General features: G+C 47.1%; 1 protein-coding gene across 5 annotated transcripts in view; it reads left to right on the top strand.

Moving 5' to 3' along the window:
• Positions 2,156-20,634, top strand: part of THRB (thyroid hormone receptor beta) — a 437,024-nt gene continuing 418,545 nt past the window's right edge. For 2 of the 5 annotated variants that reach the window (XM_018041848.1, XM_018041844.1), the window contains exon 1: positions 3,052-3,337. The gene's annotated coding sequence lies outside the window, so the exon portion shown is untranslated. Of the gene's footprint in view, positions 2,286-2,352; positions 2,565-3,051; positions 3,338-3,502; positions 3,739-20,634 lie in introns of those variants that run through there. The other 3 variants (XM_018041847.1, XM_018041845.1, XM_018041846.1) reach the window with 3 other exon arrangements.

Genomic DNA, 20,634 nt, shown 5'->3' with positions numbered 1-20,634 from the left:
TATCTTCAATACTAATACAGTTTGAATTGAATTTTACTTCTCTGATTAGACTCCGCTAACACTGAGGTCACAGCAGAGGGAGCCCAGGATGAGATAAATGAGGCTCTCGCTTTATTTTGAGGGCAGAATTTAAAAGAACATAAAAAACTCAGTAGAGGAGAGACAATATTTTAATGCCATATTTTAAACATCAAAATGAAAGGAACAATTATCCAAGATGAACAGTGTATCAACATTTTCAGCGGAGAGCGGCTCAGACATTGTTTGGCACCACCGGCCTCGTAGCCTTCAGTGTAACCCCAGCCCTGTTGGATGCTGTGTTTTATTTATCTTCTTACCCCAGCAGTTGATGAATACATGAATATATGAATGATTTGCTTCCTTGAACCAAGTCACCAGCCTGAAATTTGTAGACCCTGGTAATGATGGTGGCTAAGGTGAAGGGTGAGCCTAGGTCACGAGAACAGTGTTGGCGTGCCCTCTCAGATCGGAACATAGGAGCCGGCGGTCTACAATTTGAATACGAGTTTCTGCCTTCAATCAGGTCCCTATAAAATTCTCCTCCAATGTACCCCCTTGTGTAAAATTAGAAAAACAAACACCACGTCCTGTTGGTAACTCTTCCTCACTGTGATGCAGCCTGGAAGACCCAGTGGGCTGACTTCCGATGGAATCACGCTGTCTCAATAACACTGGACAACACTGCCCTGGCCTGGGGCCTTCCCTGGAGGCCCAGTGGTGAAGACTCTGAGCTCCCAACGCAGGGCACAGGGGATGATTGTTCCGGAAACTTAGATCCCATGTGCTAGTGTGGCCAAAAAAAAAAATTACCCTCACTTATTGTTATATAACATTGCTTCATTAATTGCTTGAATAATGCCACATTGTTTATTTAGCTTTCATTTACTCTTTATTTCAGAAGTTTCCAGGCCAAATGAGATCAGAAAAACAAAGTCAGGGACCAAAGGGAAGCAACAGCTTTTATTCTATTCTGTTCTCTGTATGATGTTTCCTACTTAAGAAGGAAGTGAGCTCCCAGCTGAAGAGGATGCAAACTATAGGATAGATAAACATAAGATCCTGTGTAGAGAACTATATTCAATATCTTATGATAAACTGTAATAGCAAAGAGTATAAAAAGTGTTTATATGTGTAAAACTGAATCACTTTGCTGTACAGCAAAAAATAAACACAATATTTTACATCAACTATACTTCAATAAAATTAAAAAAAAAATGTCCCAGCGGATTAGAACCTAGCACCCACCTCCTGCCCATTCAAAGCAGTTCCAGGGGCTCCAGGGCCCCGAGAAGGCCAGCTGTCAACCGTGCTGGCCTCTCAGGGCACGCTTTTCCCTCAGTGGCCAGCTTCTCGCCCACGGTTAGCCACCAGAGGGCCGCCTGTTTGGTTCTAATGGTGCAGACGCCACAGCTTTCCTCCAAACCAACCAAAACATCCCGGGCTGCTTTGGAGCAAAGCCCAGGAACTTCCCTGCAAAAGGAGAACAAACCCTGAAAGTCCTAGGGTGCCGCCTTGTTCAGCATGAAAAAAAAAAAAAAAAAGCCCAGATTTCTTGCCAAGGACCCAGGGGCAAAGCGGGTCCGTGGAGTCTGAAGGGAGAGGTCCCTCCGTCTTGCCAGGGAATCCTGGGGTCTGCAAACCCTGCGCCAGGAGCAGGGCAGTTTCTGAATTCTTGACAGTTGTGTCAAGAGGCTTCTCGTCCCTTTCCCCAGAACGCTCACAAGAACTGGGACTAAAACACACGTCACTGGCTGGAGATCTAGAAAACTCTCCAATAAATCATCGTTCAGACAGTTGAGGCTAAAAAAAAGTCAAAGCTCTGTCAAAACAGTTGGTTATGTTAATACATGTGTACATTGAATAATGAAGTCAGAATTATTTTAATATTATCTGTAAGAAAATCATTATACCCTGTCGTTCAAATAGCTTTCTGGCAACCCGAGCTTCTGACCGATGGCATTTTCGTTTTCTGGGTACTGAGAATTTTCACAAGCACGCTTCTAGCCCAGAAGCGCAGAAGCCTGCTTCCTCTTCTGCCAGCCTGGACCCTCGGCCTTCAGGACTAGGGTGGGGGGTGGATTTTATAAGTGCATATCTGACTCGGGCAGGACTTTTCAAGAGTATAAATTATTTTGGACGTGTCCCGGGCAAAGACAAACGAGCCAGGCGGTCTTTCTGGAACCCGTGCGGGGTCTGCACCCCGCGCCGGGCTCCCAGGATGTGCGGGGTGGTGCGGAGGGGTGTCTCCCTCAAGGGCAAGCCAGGTATTTTCCCAAACTTCCAGTCCTGGGGTTGGCGATGGGGGGGACCGCCAGACGCCCGGCGGGAGCGAGGCCCCAGGAGGAGCCAGAGCGCCGCGTCGGCCCCGACACGCGCCACAAGTGGTTTGGAGGAGGGAGGGAGGAGCGCAGCGGCCGGGGCCCGGCGGAGCCGGGGCTTCTGGAAGTCACCCCTCCCGGCCCGTGTCCCCGGCCCCCGTCCCTTCCTCTCTGCCGACTAGAGGAATGACGCCCGAGCCCGAACCTCCCTGCGCACGCAGCCGGGTGGGTGGACGCGCGGCCACCAAAACGGCCGCGACATCGCCGCCGGGGGGAGGACTCCGGGGTGGAGGGCACGGCCGGGACGGGGCCCGGGGCGCCCGCACCTGGGGCGGCAGGTGCGGAGGCGGTGAGCCGGGCGGCGCGGGCCGGGCGCGCGGGGCCGGGGGGCGCGGGCCGGGCGCGGCGGGCGCGTCGAGGGCGGGGGCGTCGGGGGCCGGCGGGCTCCCCGGGCGCGCGGCCGGGAGGCCATTTCCTCGCGGCGCCCCGGGAGGAGCCGGGCCGGCCTGCTCCGGGCCGCCGCCGCCGCCGCCGGGCGGGCCGGAGGGGAAACCAGGTCACCGGCTGGCAGACGCGGCGCGGGCGCCGGGGCCGGAGGAGGGCAGCGGCCCGGAGCGGGCCGGGCGCGCGGGCCCGAGAGGCGGAGACTCGGCGGCCGGGCCGCGCTCGCCGCCCGCGCCTATAAAAGTGGAGCGGCCCCGGCGGGCGGCGCGGCCCCGGCCCGGCCGCCCCTCTCCGCCCCGGGAGTTGACATTTCGCAGGACGCGCTCCCGGGACCCCGCCGCCGGGAGGAGGGGGCGGAGGAGGGTGGAGACTGCGGGGCTCGGCCAAGGCGGGCGCGCGTCCTCGGGCGGGCGGCCGTGACGCGGCGGGGATTAACTTTGCATGAATAAGGCGAGCGCGCCGGGGAAGCGGCCCTCCAGCTCCAGCGCTCGGGCAGCGCCCGCAGGCTGCCTCCCCCGGCGGGGGCGCCCCACCCGGCCGGCTCCAGCGCCCCGGTAATTCGGCGAGAGGACGGCGCGGAGGCGGGGGTGCGGGGGCGACAGCCCCGCTGTCCGGAGGGCGGGCGGGCGGGCGGGGGTGTCGCGGGAACCCCTCGGGGTGCGAGCGGCGACGCCGAGCGCGCGGGCGGGCGTGGGTGGGGTGTCAGCCGCCGGGCGCCCGCCCCCGGGGCTTCGCGCCCCGCCGCGGGGAGGAGGTGCCCTCCGGCTCCGGCACCCTCGGGGCGCCGCGGCGTGGGCAGCGGCGGAGCGGGGCGGCTGGGGCGGCCGTGGCCCTCGGACCCCGAGCGCCGGCGGGTTGCCAGCCTCCTTGTGACCCGGAGTTTGGCATCCTCGGCGCCGAACCCAGTGGAAGTTTCCATGATGAGGAAGTTCTATGACACGAGGGTTCGGAAAAGGTTGGCAGACAGCGGGGCTGAGGGGCGGGGGAGGGGGCGGGGGGGAGGCGGCGGAGCCGGTTTAAAGGGACGGCGGGTCCCCCAGCCCCCTGTTCTGCTGCCCCGGAGCTCCGGGCTTTGCAGGCGGCACGGACCCCGCGGGTGGCATGCGCCGGTGCCCGCGCCTGGCGACTTGGCGTCTGCCCACCTCCTCGGGGATTTGCGGACGATTTCGCTTGCCTCCGGGTCGCGCTTCTTGCTTCGCTTCTCTTGACGCAGCATCTTCCCCTGGGCTGTCTCGAGTCGGTTCCGATCCGCGCAGTGGTGCCAGCTGCGCGCTCTCCCCCACCCCCGCCACCCCTCGGAGAAGGTCTCGTTTGAGGGAGTTCTTACTCCTGGTGGATGTGGTCCTTTTTATTTCCCAGCGACCATCATCAGGTTCTTATTAGTGTTAAGTCTTCTGATTTGTTTTCAGTGGAGGTGGGATGAGTGTTTTGGGTCTGGAAGATTCAATGTAGAATTTTCCCCAAATGGGAAATGTTCAAGGTGGGATCTGGAAGCATGACAGTTCCGTCAAGTGAAGCAAAGGAAGAGACAAGGGTTTACCTGAGCAGACATCTGCCCTTCTCACACACAGAATTTGTGAAGATTCAAACACTAAGCCTAGTAAATACATGAAACAAAGTCTTTCCCTTAGCATGTTATTGATGCTAGGTGCTTGTGAGAATCAGTTTTAAAGCCCTGTTTCGAAGTTCAAGAAATTCAGCATTCGTTGGACAGTGTAATTAATAACAGAGCACAGCAGTTTCTAATAGTATCAGTATATTGAGTAATGTAGACCTTTGGGGCAATAATATTTGACCTTCTTTTAGTATGCCTATTTACATTGCAGTAATATGTAGCATGCTCTGGATTGCACAGTAATACCAATTGCATGTTAGTCAAAATATTTCACCGATTCATCCTGGATATTCACAGTGACAGATCCGCTCCCTGATTCACTACTGCTCGCCTCTCTGATTCTGAAACAAGGTAGGGACTAGGAAACACGAAAGAAAAAGGTGTTTTGATGAAAGTTATTCTAAGCAGTAGATGTTTTCAGGAGTTTTTATGCCAGTTGGCTATGCGTTTTAATCAACTTCAACAGAAATTCCATATCAAGCAACTTATTCAAGATGAGATATGTGAAGGCATTGGCGGACACTCACTTATTATTGGTGCGTGTTGAATAGATATCATCAGAACCTTAATGAGTTTCAAAGTTTAATTGTATATTGAAGTTGTGTCCTCTGCTAGTAAATGTGATTTGCTTCTATTTTTCAACAAGTGAAAGCAAATGATACTGAATTTAGCCATAGACTTTTCCTAAATAAAGCAATTCTGTTGGCATTACAATGCAAAGGCATAATTTTATTGACATTGAAAAATGCTTTTTATAAGGTAACTGACATTAAAAGAGAAATTAGCATTCCATTTCCCCCTCTTTAGACTCTTTGTGGCAGATTCTGCTATAGAGGCAGATTAAGACAGATCCCTTTTAATTTAGCAACTTTGGGAAAAGGAGGTTTCTTGAACTTTCCTTCCCAGTGGAGAAAGTCGTGGATCCTTTTCCTTCCCTGGGATTTTTGCAGTTGCTGAAACAGGGTGTGTGGAGCCACAAATGATATTGCACGTTTCGTTTCAGTATGCTCATCGTTTTGAAGGAAATCAGAGTAAAGATGATGGGTTTCTTGAGCTCCTTTTTGTCATTGTGCCGTAAGACTAAGTGTTGCTTCTGTAAAGAGCGCTTCCCTGACGTTGGCGCAAAGGCAGGCTCCCGTTGCTTCTCAGAATCCGTGCGTGTTGTTTGTGCTTACCTTTATCCCGCTTCCGTGGTGTTATTTGTACCTGAATTGTTCATTTCAGTTGCTACTTGTTGAGTACTTGTCTCCCCTGTCTGGAAAATAGAGTCCATGAGAAAAAGAGTCTTGACTGCCTTGTTTACTCATAATTATCTAGCATCTTGACCGGTGCTTCGCACACAAGCAGGTGCTAGATAAATCTTTGTTGAGTAAATAAATGGTTGTGCCCAAACCCCATGTTCCCCAAATACTTAAGTAAGCATCTAAGTGAGTATCGATGGGGTGTGCCGAGGTCTGTACCTGTGTGTGCCAGGTGCATCTGGCTCAGCTTCTCTCTTTTGATAGGAGAGCTAGCCCTGTTTTGTGTAGTGACAACTCAGAGTTATTTCTGTGAGTTCTTCTGGGGGCATTTGCCTTGAGTGCCTGGAAATCCTCAGCAGCAGTTTGTCTTTCGTGTTACCGTCATTCCCTGAAGACACTGACCTTCACCTCCCTGGGTTTCAGCAGACTCTTTATGAGTTCCAGAGGCATGGTCAGTGCTGAGAGTGAGATTCCAGGGAACAGACATCACTGGATGATAGCAGTGCCTTCTCACTCAGCAGGTTCTGGCAGTGCCTTTGGCCTTGGCAGCCCCAAGGGGCCCAAGGGCATGTGGTGGTGTCACTGGTCTGCAAAAGTAGCTGTTGGGGAAGGGGCGAATGGAACTGTCAAGACCCAGCACACTATACAAATATCCCTTACTGGTAGAGTAGGAATTACCCTGGGCCGCTACCCTACATGGAAATTCAGTCAGTCAGCCTCTTCCCTGTCTCCTTGCCCCATTTCATAAACAGATTCTGAACCTGATAATTATGGGAACTGTTACACTATCTGAGTTTCCAAGTGACGGAGGTGTGCTACCCAAGGGGGCATCTTCAAATTAGCTATTCATGAAAACTCTTGTGACAGTTGAGACTAAAAGGAAATTACAATGGATGGTTCTGGTCATTTATTTTTGTTTACAGAGTGGTGACTTCCAGAAACATGTATCAGTAAATGCATAGCAAAAAAAAAAAAAAAAAGTGTAAAAAATACATAGTAAAAAAAAGCCCGCAAAGTGATGAGACCAGTAAAAATGATAAAAGAAGAGAAATCAAAATCTTAGGCATACATTAAACTGAAATAAGTGCTTATTGCTTTTCAGTTTTTAATTTAGCTCTGAACTTCTGTGTCCAAGTTAACAGAAAAGGAAAGGCAGGGAGGGGGCCACTGAGGTGGCAAGTATGTACAGAACCTGTAGGGATAAATCAGATAACATTTGTAGAGGGCTTACCTCTACATGTGTGCCAACTACTTATACTCTCATGAAATATCATGTCACGTAACTTGAACTTCATTTCTGCAGAAAATGAAGTAAAGTTCTTTACATGGTAAATTCCTTTGCCCGCCTGCGAGAGAAAAAAGGATGCAGAAAGTACAGTAATGGAAAGCCACCTAGTGGGACTTTATTTGTGGGGACCTGAGCTCCGGTGCTCAGCGGTGGAGATTTTGGACGTTGTCTCTAGTGCAGAAATAGAGCTCAGACCTAGAGGAATGAATGGTTAACATGTTCTTTGGGCTGACTTTCTCAAATATCCAGTGTCTCAGCCAAGCTTTTAAACTGGAGCAGTCGGAGAGGACGGTTCAGGTCCAGGTACTGGAAGATGACCCTACGGCCATAAACCTCTCTCAGCAGGTGGCCTTGATGCTTTGTGCTTTAGTCTGTATTCCCAGGTCAATTCCAGGCGCAATGACAAAGAGCCTGCCTGCCAGTGTAGGAAACGCAAGAGACGTAGGTTCGATGCCTGGGGTAGGGAAGATCACCTGGAGTAGGAAATGGCAACCCACTCCAGTATTCTTGCCTGGATAACCCCATGGACAGAGGAGCCTGGGGGGCTACAGTCCATGGCGTTGCAGAGAGTCAGACCTGACTAAGCGCACACGCACACACTGTGTAGTTATCGACCTTTAGGACAGTTTGTTTGTTTATGTCTGTTTCACCTCTGTCTTCCCCTCTGAACTGTGATGATGGACTGGGGGTTTCCTCATCCTTTCCTCCTAGCGCATCTAGCCAAGGCTTTGACATCTGGGCTCAGGGAGATGCTCCTTTGGGAGAATGAATGGGAGGGGCAGGAGGGAGGATGTTTCTCTTTCCTGTCTGGTACTGTATCTGGTGTCATCTTCTGACTTAGTTTTGTTCAAGTGAATGTTTGCTGTCTGGCTTACATTGTATGTCTGTATCACAGCAGCGAATTTTGCTAGAAGAGCTTATTCTCATGTCTGAGCTGCTTGAACAATAGACGGCAGGTTAACTCCCTACTTTATTTAAATTGATTTTAATTACCTGATTTGATTTCTCTTTCAGGCTACAAAGATTTTTTGTACCTACTGTGTGCCTGGCCCCTCTAGTTGCTCTGTAGCTCAGCATGTAGTCTAGTGAACTGTGAGACACTAGGTGATGTTAATGCAGAGAGATTCTGAAATGGTTTCCACTGTGATGGAATGGAATGCCTGTCGGGGTCCCTACATGGCCCCCTAGGTAAAATAAACTTCTTTTAATCTGAGGAGGTGATGGTTTTGTGAGGTTTCCCACCCATGTGTATTAGTGTAAATTGCACCACGATTCACCCAGGATTCTCTTGGGATCCATGTGGTCTGGGACTGAATACGTTTAGGCTGGCGCATCTCTGATTAAGGATGCTCACTCTCCACCTTAAGGGCCTAAAGTGTTAGTAGTTGTGGCATTTAGGCCAGTGGGGGCGAGGGAGAATGTCCACATTATCGAGTCACAAATAGTATTTCCACGTCTTCTCAGGAATCTGCCCAACTGACGGCTAGAATCGTGATCTACATTTAATGCTAATGTTGTTTGGTCCTGCTGCTGCTGCTGCTGCGAAGTAGCTTCAGTCATGTACGACTTTTCACGACCCCATGGACTGCAGCCTACCAGGCTCCTCTGCCCATGGGATTTTCCAGGCAAGAGTACTGGAGTGGGTTGCCATTGCCTTCTCTGTTGTTTGGTCCATACTGTCCTAATTTCAAGGCACTTTGGAAACTTTATGTCCTGGCAGCTCTTCTTCTGTGGTACTATTTTTGTTGAGTGAGAAACTGAGCTCTGCTCTGAACTTAAGTTATCCTTTTCACACGACAAGTCAGGAGACCCAAGAATTAGGACCCAGGAGCTTGAGTCTCTCCCAGGAAGCATACTGTATCTTTTCCTTCATGACAGATGCTCTGACATATACATATACATGTAAGGATATATATAGGTGTATGCAGTGCATACAACTTCCCTGGAGAAGGAAATGGCAACCCACTCCATTATTCTTGCCTGGAGAATCCCATGGACGGAAGAGCCTGGTGGGCTACAGTCCACGGGGTCGCAAAGAGTCGGACACGACTGAGCGACTTCACTTTCACTTTCACAGCGCATACAGTAATATTTGTATTATTTGCACTGTGTAGATAACTGTATAAGTAACATGTGCATGTGTGTTCCTGCATCTGTGTGTATGCCAAAAGTGGACGGTAGATGGGACACATATAACAATTAGGCAAGGACTGAACTGAACTAATTACTCAACTTCCTAGTTTAAAAAAAAAAAAAAAGAGCTTTCAGGTATCATGGCTTCTCTTCTGTGATCAAGAATGCAGGGTTTTGTTTTGTTTTTTTTTTTTTTTTTTCAGAAAGTCATGAATGATGAGCTGATGAAAGTAAAAGCTTGGACAAAGACACGCTGATCGACCACAGGTGTATCTTCTTCATTTGAGAAGTATGCTGTCTGACTCCTCTGGAGGCCCAGGAGTGTCTGTGTTTAGGAGAATGGAGAAGACAGTCCTTGTTTGGGTGGCAGGCTGTATGATCGTGGCCTTCAGAGCCCACTGCGTCTTCTGACCCTTGTGACGTAGGTTGTTCAGTGGTTCCCAGGAAGGTCCTGGTACACGCCTCCTTCCTTTCATTTGTCTCAAGACTGTTTGCCCAGATTTCAGCCCTGGTTGTTCAGAACAGCTGCTCAGCAGTTCATGATTGAGGTTAGCGATTGTGACGTTCTTGGGTTAGGGTCAGCGTTTTCCTTTTTCTCTCCTGTCTGCATCAGTATCTCCCCACTTGCATGTCCGTACTCGCAGAGGCTCCTCTAACAAGTCTGTGTCCTGTTATCACATACAGCGAGAAAGGCACTGCTCATCTCTGGCTTCAGCCGCGGTTCCCATGGCGAGAAACGCCACAGCCATGCAGATGTCCCCAGCTGCAGACCCTGCCATCAGTTTCAGTCCTCCACCACACTCCTAAATGTTTGGGCACATCCTCTGATTTTAGTTTGTACTGGTTACTCTATGGGAAGTCCTCAGTTTAACAACTTAATGCAAGTGTTTTCAGAGCCTGCTTTTTATGCTTGTGTACAGGGGCAGCATGTACCGAAACTTATTTGATCACCATATTCTCATGTGTGTGTGTGTGTAAAGCCACAAATGGCCAAAGTTGGATGCAAAAGGTTGTGAGGAATAATTCATGGTGTTAGTCACTCAGTCATGCCCGACTCTTTGTGACCCCATGGACTGCAGCCCACCAGGCTCCTCTGTCCATGAGATTTTCCAGGCAAGGATACTGGAGTGGCTTGCCATTTCCTTCTCCAGGGGATCTTCCCAACCCAGGGGTGGAACCCGGGTCACCTGCACTGCAGGCAGATTCTTTACCGAAAAATTAGTTCCATCTGCTTTAGAGCATGAGAACCCACTCCAGTATTCCTGCCTGGAGAATCCTGTGGACAGAGGAGCCCGGGGGGCTGTAGTCCATGGGGTTGCAAAAAGCTGGACACAGCTGAGGTGGCTTAGCAGGCAGGCTTTAACTTCTGCTACATTTTTAAATTAGAATTATTTATTTTTGGCTGTGCTGGGTATTTGTTGCTGCCGGGACTTTCTCTGGCAGTGGCGAGTGGGGGCCACGCTCTCTGCCACGCGCAGGCTGCTCATGGCGATGGCCTCTCTTGGTGCAGGGCACACGGGCTCCAGGCTGTGGCTCCCAGGCCTCCTTGCTCCTCGGCATGTGGGCTTTTCTGAGATCAGGGAGAATACCCATGTCTTCTGCACTGGCAGGTGGATTCTTCACCACTGAGCCACCAGGGAAGCCCCTTCTACTACATTTTATGACAAGTGATCACTCACAGTGAACCTTTATGCTCTTCTGTAGAAAAACCTATCAGTTTGTATTCAATAGCAATTAATGCTGCCATTGTGATGATGTAAAAATTAGGCTAAATTGCTGTGACTTTAAAATGTTACAACCATAAAATATCTTTTCTTGACTTCATTTCTGGTATTTGATATATTAATTGACTCCAGGCATAGAATGGTTTATTTCTGCCTTATATCTTTTTGTTTACTTTTCTGAATGTTGCCTAAGCTTCATTGTAATTTCTCCTCCCTATTTTACTCCCAGCATCGGGAAACCTAGAATAATGTATTTATATCTGAATTGTAGTTTCAACAGGAGGAAGCATATGGTTGTATAACCTTGTATTATTAATGTTTTATTAAAAAAAAAGATACCAGGGGAACCTTATACAGGAAATCTTTAAAAAAAAAATCTAAATTATGGCCTGTGTGCCCTTGGCTTGTTAATGTGATCTCACACTACAGATTCATACATGTGAGGTATTGCTAAGGCTGAGGCATCCTCTGAAATGTACTCTATATGAATTCATTTACTATTAATTAAAAATGTGTTTTCTGATTTATTTTTATATCAGGTGCCACAGAAACCAAGCCTTAAAATAATAAACTTGTTTCTTTTCTCCTGAAATCTGTCCATTCCTCAATCCAGCCCTCTATCTCTACATCCACCCCCATCCATGCACCCGTCCATCCATTAATCCCTCGATCCATTAATCCCTCCATTCCTGCATTCATCCGTCCACCCATTCATCCTATATGCACTGGACATCTACTGGGTACCAGGCTCTGTGGTAGGTTCCAAGACCCCGTGGTGAACATTTAAAAATCCTTGCTGTAAAGATGCTCAGTCTCCTGGGTCAATCTACAGGCATTAATTTAGCACAGAGCAGTGTTTCTCAGCCTCTGAATCATTGACATTTGGGACTGAACAATTCTTTCCCATGAGGAGCTGCGCTGTGTATGAGAGGGTATTTAGCAGCATCACTGGCCTCTTACCCCACTAGATACTTGCAGCCATGAAAAATGTCTCCAGATATTGACAGATGTCTCATGGGAGCAAAATCACCTACACTGAAAACTACTGGTGTAGAATTAAGAACCTGGTTAAGAGTGGTGATGTGTGGGTTCATAACTTGTCTTCCCCTGACTTTGTTGCTCGTGCCCCTATCTCCTCCTCTATAACACAGTAAAGAGTAAATGAAATAAGGTAGCACTTGACCTGCAGTGAGGTGTTAAATATTAACTGCTCCCAGCAGTGGTAGAATTAATGCTTCAACAGTTATAATCAGTTATAATATAGATAAGTTCTGTGATGGAGTAAGTACAATGTACTTTACTTTAAAATCTTCTAGTAGCCACATTATAAATTAGTAAAAAAGCAACCAGTGTGTTTGCTTTCAACAGTATATTTTATTTCATCTAATATATTCAAAAATTACTGACATAATCAATATGAAATAATAATGAGATTTTTACTTTTTTGTATTAAACCTTCAGTATCTGGTATATACTTTATACTTGTAGCAGATCTCAGCCTCAGCTAGCCACATTTCAAGGGGGTGGGGAGAGTTCTAGGAGTGAGAAAACCATATGCAAGTATATGAAATGGGATAAAAGTATGACACATTTGGGGATTGCAAGGAGCTTAGTTGGATGTGCAGAGGACAGCAAATGAGGCCATAGGGGCAGGTGGAAGCCACGTGAAGAAGGCTGTCCAAGCCAATAAGGAAAGTGGGTTTTATCTCGACTGCATGAAGAGACTAAAGGGCAGCGTATGAGAGTTTTATTTTGAAAGGGTTTTTTTGGAGTAGGTCTTGAGTAGGATGGAGACTGGAAATGGTGAGCCAAGTGAAAGGTTCTAGAATAATATACTGACATGAGGGTAGCTGCTAGAACAGCGGCAGTTATATGTTGCTGTGAAGTCTTGGGGAACAGATTTCACTTTCTCCAAGATATGGCAAATTTTTAACATTTAATTCCAATAAGGAATATTTTTAGCAAGCTAGCTCTACGTTTGGGGGAATTTCAAGTTTAATTTGAAAGCAGATTACATGATAGGTTCTCTTTAAAGTATTTTCAAATGAAGCTTAATTTAAAAACTATCTTACAGCCTATTTGTTGCTCAGTATTACTCAAGGTTCCTCTGCTATTAAGTGTTGATTTTCTGATAGGGATTTTATTACTCTAATGATCAAAATTAGAGATGGGTGGAGAGTATGAATCATTGAGTGAATGAACAATAATGACCTTACGGAAATATCACTTAATTCAGAATAAAAATATTTTGGACAAGTCTCTTCACTTATCTGAGCTTTCATTTCCTTAGTCATAAAGTAGTTAGAGTAGGTGAATTAGGCAATTTCAAAGTTATTCTTTATCTGGGCATTATCAGGATTAAGTTCTTCATATTGCAAATTTTAATTTTCAAAAATATTGCAAATATTTTACAAGGACAACCCTTGTAAGTCAAGGACAGCCCTACCTAGGGTAATACAAAGGCAAACAATTATTTCTTTTCCTTCTATATGTCCTTAGCTTAATACTTCTTATCATTGGTTGGTCTTATTTCTTAGTAACCCAAAACAGATCTTCTACAAATACTTTATATAATAAGCCATTATAATAAAAAGTTTGAGCTTTTCAGGACTACTCTGAGAGTCCTACTTTTCAGCTCTACTCTGTAGTGGAAAAGCAGCCATAGATAGTATGTAAATAGTCATGGCTCTGTACCAATAAAGCTTTATTTACAAAAACAGTGACTTGTAATTTGCTGACACCTACTATCCCAGCAGGAGTCCAATAGAAATATAAAGTGAACCACATAGGTAGTTTAAAATCTTCTAGTAGCCACATTATAAATTAGTAAAAAAAAACCAGTGTGTTTGATTTCAACAGTATATTTTATTTCATCTAATATATTCAAAAATTACTGACATAATCAACATGAAATAATAATGAGATTTTTACGTTTTTGTATTAAACCTTCAGTATCTGGTATATATTTTACACTTGTAGCAGATCTCAGCCTCAGCTAGCCACATTTCAAGTTTTCAATTGCCATTGGTGGCCAGTAGCTGCTAGAATTGGGCTGTACAACTTTAGGCTTAAAAGCTATGGTTCTATCAAATTCCATGCACAAAGAAATCTATGCATTATTTCAAGTGATTGAGACATTTACCTTTCCTCACCATACGTGTTGGTTAGGAAAACATGAAGCTTTGAAAAAAAAACACCAAAAAAACAAAACCGGCAGGGGCTAAAGAAAGTAAAATTGTATCTTTCACCCACGTGAAGTTGAAGGTTGCTGTTCCCGATTCACTGGGGGCTCTGCTCCCTGTGAATTTCGGAGACTCCCGATTTCCTGGGTCTTGGTCCCTCCGTCTCCAGCTCAAGGCTCCCAAGGTCACGTCCTCACTGCGTCAGACCCCTAGAAGGGAAAAGACGGTGCAGGAGCGCACGGGCCTCTTCCCTGCCTCGGCTTGGAAGGGACCCAGCATCGTTTTGCTCCACTTCCACCAGCCACAGCGATCACCGGCCTGCACGTGGGGAAGTGGCAGGGGACATACCGCCCCGCCTCCCAGGTGCCCCTGGGCTGGGGGCGGGAGTCGTCTGCCCCTCTCTGCCACTGTTTTTCAGTTCTTGGGAGGCTCTCCTCAGAGCGCTGTCTTGGTTGCTGCTGCTGCTAAGTCACTTCAGTCGTGTCCGACTCTGCGATCCCAGAGATGGCAGCCCAGCAGGCGTTCCGTGGTGGAAACCTCTCCATAGTGACGAGGCAGCCCATGACCGGGTTTTAGTGCAGGATCGCCCTCCTAGCTGACCCAGTTCTGTTTTCTCCCTTCTTGGGCTCTTACAGGGTTGCTTTTAATCTGCCTGCACCCGCCTTTTCCTTGGAATCTTTGACTGTCATCTTGAACTTCTTGATAAATCTGTGTGGGTCATAATATGTATATAGTGTTGGGAGTTTACTGATCAAGCCTGGTGTAACTGGCACATTACTAATGATGCTGCTACATTTTAAAAATTTTTTATTGGAGAAGAGTTGCTTACAATATTGTGTTAGTTTCTGCTGTACAGCAAAGTACAGCCTTACATATACATAAGGACTTCCCTGGTGGCTCAGGTGGTAAAGAGTCTGCCTGCAAAGCAGAAGACCTGGGTTCAACCCCTGGATCAGGAAGATCTCCTGGAGAAGGCAATGGCAACCCTGTCCAGTGTTCTTGCCTGGAGAACTCCGTGGACAGAGGAACCTGGCGGGACTGGGCTACAGTCCACGGGGTCACAAGGAGTTGAATGCGACTCAGGGACTGCCACACACATGCATACACATATCCACCGTTTCTTGGATTTCCTTGGCATTTAGGTCACCGCAGAGCACCAGGTATCGTTCCCTGTGCTATACAGGAGGGCCTCATTTGTGCTGGTGTTTTTTAAAGAAAACTAAATTGTAAAGTAGAGCTATCAGGAAGCAGAGGGCAGAGCTGATTCTTGGTGTGCTGGCAGAGGCGTTGAAGCCATTTTCCTGGAATCATTTTACAGAGCTTTAGACAGTTTAAATAAATGACTCATTACATAATATCTTGACTAAAAATAGCGAGTTTCCTAGTATTTATTCTATTTATCATCCCTTACTACAATGGAGAAGCCCAATTTATTTTAGTCAAAAAGAATATTTGCTTGTTTTCTTCCCCAATTATAAATGTATTAATGTGTTTGATCAGATATTCAGCCTGTTCTGTAGAAATGCATCTGGTGAAGGAAGTGGAAGAGAGAAATGAATAATAAAAGTGAGGTCAGTGAAAGGAACAAAGAAGCTCTTTCCTTCTGACTCTGCATATTTTACCTTTTTGAAAACTTATCATTTAATGATTATTAAAATGTCTTCCTCTGAGAGTAAGGGAACTGGTACTTCATTAAGAAATAGGACCAACCAGTGATCAGAGGTATCATGCTAAGGACATGTGAAAGGTAAAGAAAGAATCGTTCGCCTTTCTGTTACCCTAAGCAGGGCTGTCTTTGATGGCACAGTCTATTTTTGTGAAATATTTTTCAGTAGTTATGAAAATTAAAACTTGCAGTATAGAGAAGTTAATCCTGACAAGTGCCTCTCAAGTACAGAATCCAGCTAATACTTTTTTTTTAAATTGAAATATAGTTGATTTACAAGGCTGTGTTAATTCCTACTGTACAGAAAAGTGATTCCGTCATATACATATATATTTAAAATATTCTTTTCCATTATGGTTTATCATAGGGTAGTGAGTGCAGTTCCCTGTGCCATACAGTTCAGTTCAGTTCAGTCGCTCAGTCGTGTCCGACTCTGCGACCCCATGAATCGCAGCACGCCAGGCCTCCCTGTCCATCACCATCTCCCGGAGTTCACTCAGACTCACATCCATCGAGTCTGTGATGCCATCCAGCCATCTCATCCTCAGTCGTCCCCTTCTCCTCCTGCCCCCAATCTCTCCCAGCATCAGAGTCTTTTCCAATGAGTCAACTCTTCCCATGAGGTGGCCAAAGTACCGGAGCTTCAGCATTAGCATGATTCCTTCCAAAGAAATCCCAGGACTGATCTCCTTTAGGATGGACTGGTTGGATCTCCTTGCAGTCCAAGGGACTCTCAAGAGTCTTCTCCAACACCACAGTTCAAAAGCATCAATCCTTCGGCGCTCAGCCTTCTTCACCGTCCAACTCTCACATCCATACATGACCACAGGAAAAACCATAGCCTTGACTAGACGGACCTTAGTCGGCAAAGTAATGTCTCTGCTTTTGAATATACTATCTAGGTTAGTCATAACTTTTCTTCCAAGGAGTAAGCATCTTTTAATTTCATGGCTGCAGTCACCACCTGCAGTGATTTTGGAGCCCAAAAAATAAAGTCTGACACTGTTTCCACTGTTTCCCCATCTATTTCCCATGAACTGATGGGACCAGATGCCATGATCTTCGTTTTCTGAATGTTGAGCTTTAAGCCAACTTTTTCACTCTCCTCTTTCACTTTCATCAAGAGGCTCTTTAGTTCCTCTTCACTTTCTGCCATAAGGGTGGTGTCATCTGCATATCTGAGGTTATTGATGTTTCTCCCGGCAATCTTGATTCCAACTTGTGTTTCTTCCAGTCCAGCGTTTCTCATGATGTACTCTGCATAGAAGTTAAATAAGCAGGGTGACAATATACAGCCTTGACGTACTCCTTTTCCTATTTGAAACCAGTCTGTTGTTCCATGTCCAGTTCTAACTGCATACAGATTTCTCAAGAGGCAGGTCAGGTGGTCTGGTATTCCCATCTCTTTCAGAATTTTCCACAGTTTATTGTGATCCACACAGTCAAAGGCTTTGGCAAAGTCAATAAAGCAGAAATAGATGTTTTTCTGGAACTCTCTTGCTTTTTCCATGATCCAGCGGATGTTGGCAATTTGATCTCTGGTTCCTCTGCCTTTTCTAAAACCAGCTTGAACATCAGTAGGACCTTATTACTTATCCATCTTGCATCTGCCAATCCCAAACTCCCAACCATCCCTCATCTGGCCCCGTCCTTCTTGGCAACCAGAGTCTGTTCTCCATGCCAGTGATTGTTTCATAGACGGGTTCATTTGTGCCGAGTTCTTGACTCCATGTGTAAGTGATGTCATATGGTGTTTGTCTTTCTCTTTCTGACTTACTTCACCTAGTCTGATCATCTCTAGTTGCATCCACGTTGCTGCGGATGGCATCAGTTCATTCTTTTTTACGGCTGAGCGGTATTCCCTCGAATATATGTATGGCATCTTCTTGGTCCATTCCTCTGAAGGTGAATATTTAGCTTGTCTCCATGTCTTGGCTATTGTGAGTAGTACTGCTTTGGGGGTACATGTATCTTTTGAGTCCAGCTAGTTCTTGCTATCCCGTCATAAGAAAGAACTACTTCTTTCAGCCACCTCCCCCCCACTGGTTACCGCCCCTCACTAGGATCCCTGGGGCAAGGGGTAGCCTGCAGTTTGGGCACCAGGAATGTCATATTTTAAAGTCCTGTCACAGAGCAGGTAGAAGAGACATTCCCCTTCTCTGAGAGACAAAGTGCAAATTGCAGGGAGGGTGGAAATGAGGGGTCTGGGGTCCTGGCCTGGTTGAGAGCCGGGGTGCTGGGGGCAGATCAGGAGTAATGGGTAGAGGGGTGGCATCACTCAGGCGTTGAGTTGGATGCCCAGCTTTGCCACCTTCTAGCTTGCGGTCTCTCTGACAAGTTACTTAACCACTTTGAACTCCAGTCACCCCATCTGTACAATGAAAATAGTATTGATACTTCACAGCCTTGTTGAGGACACTAAATGAGATTGTGGTTAGGAACTGTGTAGCCAGTCCACAGTGCCTGGGAGGGCGCGTACATGGGGAAACAGTCTTATCGTTATCTTATTATTTCAGAAGCTGTAAAATTGATTGTGTTACGTCAACCTGCACCCTAGAAGTATGGAGCCTGATTGTTCCAAAGGCAGGAAATCAAATTTCCTTGATCATTTTGTATTATTAGTTACTCTTTTTTCAGTTTTAAATCATTAGGATGCATTTACTGGTAACAGTCTCCTTTTTATAGTGAAAGTGTTTGTCACTCAGTCGTGTCCAATTCTTTGCGACCCCATGGACTTAAGCCCACCAGGTTGCTCCATCCATGGGATTTTCCAGGCAAGAATACTGGAGTGGGTTGCCATTTTCTTCTCTGCTTTTTAGAGATGTCCTGGAATTTTTCAGCCTCAAGAGATAGGTTCTGTTGTCAGTCGTTGAACTCAGGGAACCCTCAGGGTTTGCATAAAATAAAAATAACAGATGCTCAGTTTCCTGCCCAGGGCTCCAGCCTCTTGAACACAAAGTTGGTTCTCCTACTTGGACTGAGTGTGATGCTGAAGCTGACTACCTTACTGACTTTTTTTTTTCATATCATCTACTCTTGCTTCTTGCTCTGATGCTTTTCTGCTGTCCACAAACAAACTTCTGTCCCTTGTTTGTGTGTGCTAAGTCATGTCCAACTCTTTCCGACTGTAGCCTGTCAGGCTCCTATCCGTGGGATTTTCCAGGCAAGAATACTGGAGTGGGTTGCCATTTCCTTCTCCAGGGGATCTTCCCTATCCGGGAATGGAACTTGGGTCTGCTGCACTATATGTGAATTCTTTACCATCTGAGCCACCAAGGAAGCCCTCTGTCCCTTACAGTCCAGTATATACTTTTTCCTGCTTCTGTTTCAACCCAGCTTCCAAATATCCTTCATTCAGGGAGCTCCCCAGACCTGCCCTGGTTCATTAGGATTGTGATCCAAATGATCTCTGCCTCTTCCTTGGTGAAACATACCCCTTTAATGACAGTTTCCTTCAACCCTTTGTCCAAAGGTAATAGTACATGTTAAGTCTCTTACTATATGGATTTCCTCACTGTTCATTGCCCAGACCTCACATTGGTCAATGAAGTGGCTATTTCTCTGCTGAATTTGAAGTTCTAAGAGGGCAGGGTCTGTGTGCTGAACAAGTTTAGTGGCGTCTAGATGGCAGGCTCAGAAGGTAGGTGCTGAGTAATGCTGTCTGCTGTTTTGACCAACCACATGCAGGCTGTTTTTGTATAATTAGGATGAATCTAATTTTAAAATGAACAACCGTGTGTCCTCAGATGAACCAGAATATACACTTACAAGGCGCTGCTGTCCTGCATTATAAATAAGGGAATAGATTGCCCGGCAGAAAAGCTCTGCTGTTCTTTTCCCTTTTTTAAAGAAAACAGAAAGAAGGAAAGAAAAAAAGCTCTACGCCGCTAAGAACTGAGATAGAAGATCTCCCCGTCCCCCCCACCTACGCTGGTGAGAAATCAGGGCCCCAAAGTGGATGTCCTCAGCAGAGATGAAACCCAGCCGACAGCCACAATCGGAGGAGAGTGGCTTCAGAGGACTCGTAAGGAGCCATCCTTAAAAATGGCTTCCTGCGGACAGACCCTGAGCTGCACGCCCATCCTCAGAGACCGGGGGACCCCCTCAGGGGGGCGAGTCGGGTCCCGCGGAGTCGGAGTCCTTGGAAGGCGTCGGGTGCATCCCTGACTACAGGCCTGCTGCTGGTGGTGTGGGGAGCCCCTCGATACATTGCCGCCATCACGTGCCTCAATCTCCGAGCATTTTTCGTGGGATTCCTTAGCGTCTCGGGATGCCCACTGTAGGGAAGATGAATGATTTAATATCGCCCCGAGGGGGCTTACGGTTCACGTCTCTCCTTTGTCTCGCGCGGGTTTGAAACGGGTGATCCATGTTGCTGTTCTGTGGTTTTCGGTCCCCCCTCGTAATCCATCCAAGTTCATTTGAACCGCAGACGCCCTTGTTTCCAGCTTTGCCTGTTCCCGGCACTAGAGTAAGACTTCCCTCCCAGAGTCAAGTGTTTTACTTATTTAAGTTCTTGCAGAGGTCTGACTTCAGGGGCACTTGAGACTCATAGGGATTGTGCTTGGGTTCCCTGCCAGCCTCGAGCTAACCATGTGGGAGAGACTGGAATGTACTTGGCATGAGCCGCATTTCTGATGGTCTGCAAGGAGCAGGTCTAGGGCCCGTGGCTCAGCGGATCCCGGGATTTTGTTCTCAGGACCGGGGGGTGGGAAGGCCGGACCCTCTGCGAGAGGGCCACTGAGAACCCAGAGATCTCCCACATCCGAGGAACCTGAGGATCAAGTGACCGACACCCCCAGTGTCCCTTCGAAAGACTTGCCATTAGAGTTTGGGTTCCCCAGAGGCAGACCCTGAGCTGAGAATTGAAATGCAAATTATTTTAGGGGGACAGTGAAGAAAGCACCCATGTGAGAGTGGGGGAAAGGGGGGCAGGACAGGAATAGCCGCCAGTGAGGGGGTGTTGCCAAACAAGTCGCCACTGTGGGCACACTGCAGAGCC

This window comes from Capra hircus, chromosome 27 (assembly GCF_001704415.2).
Source record: "Capra hircus breed San Clemente chromosome 27, ASM170441v1, whole genome shotgun sequence".
NCBI lineage: Eukaryota > Metazoa > Chordata > Mammalia > Artiodactyla > Bovidae > Capra > Capra hircus.
The sequence above is the reverse complement of the archived record's forward strand: the minus strand, read 5'-3'. Positions and strand labels throughout refer to the sequence as shown.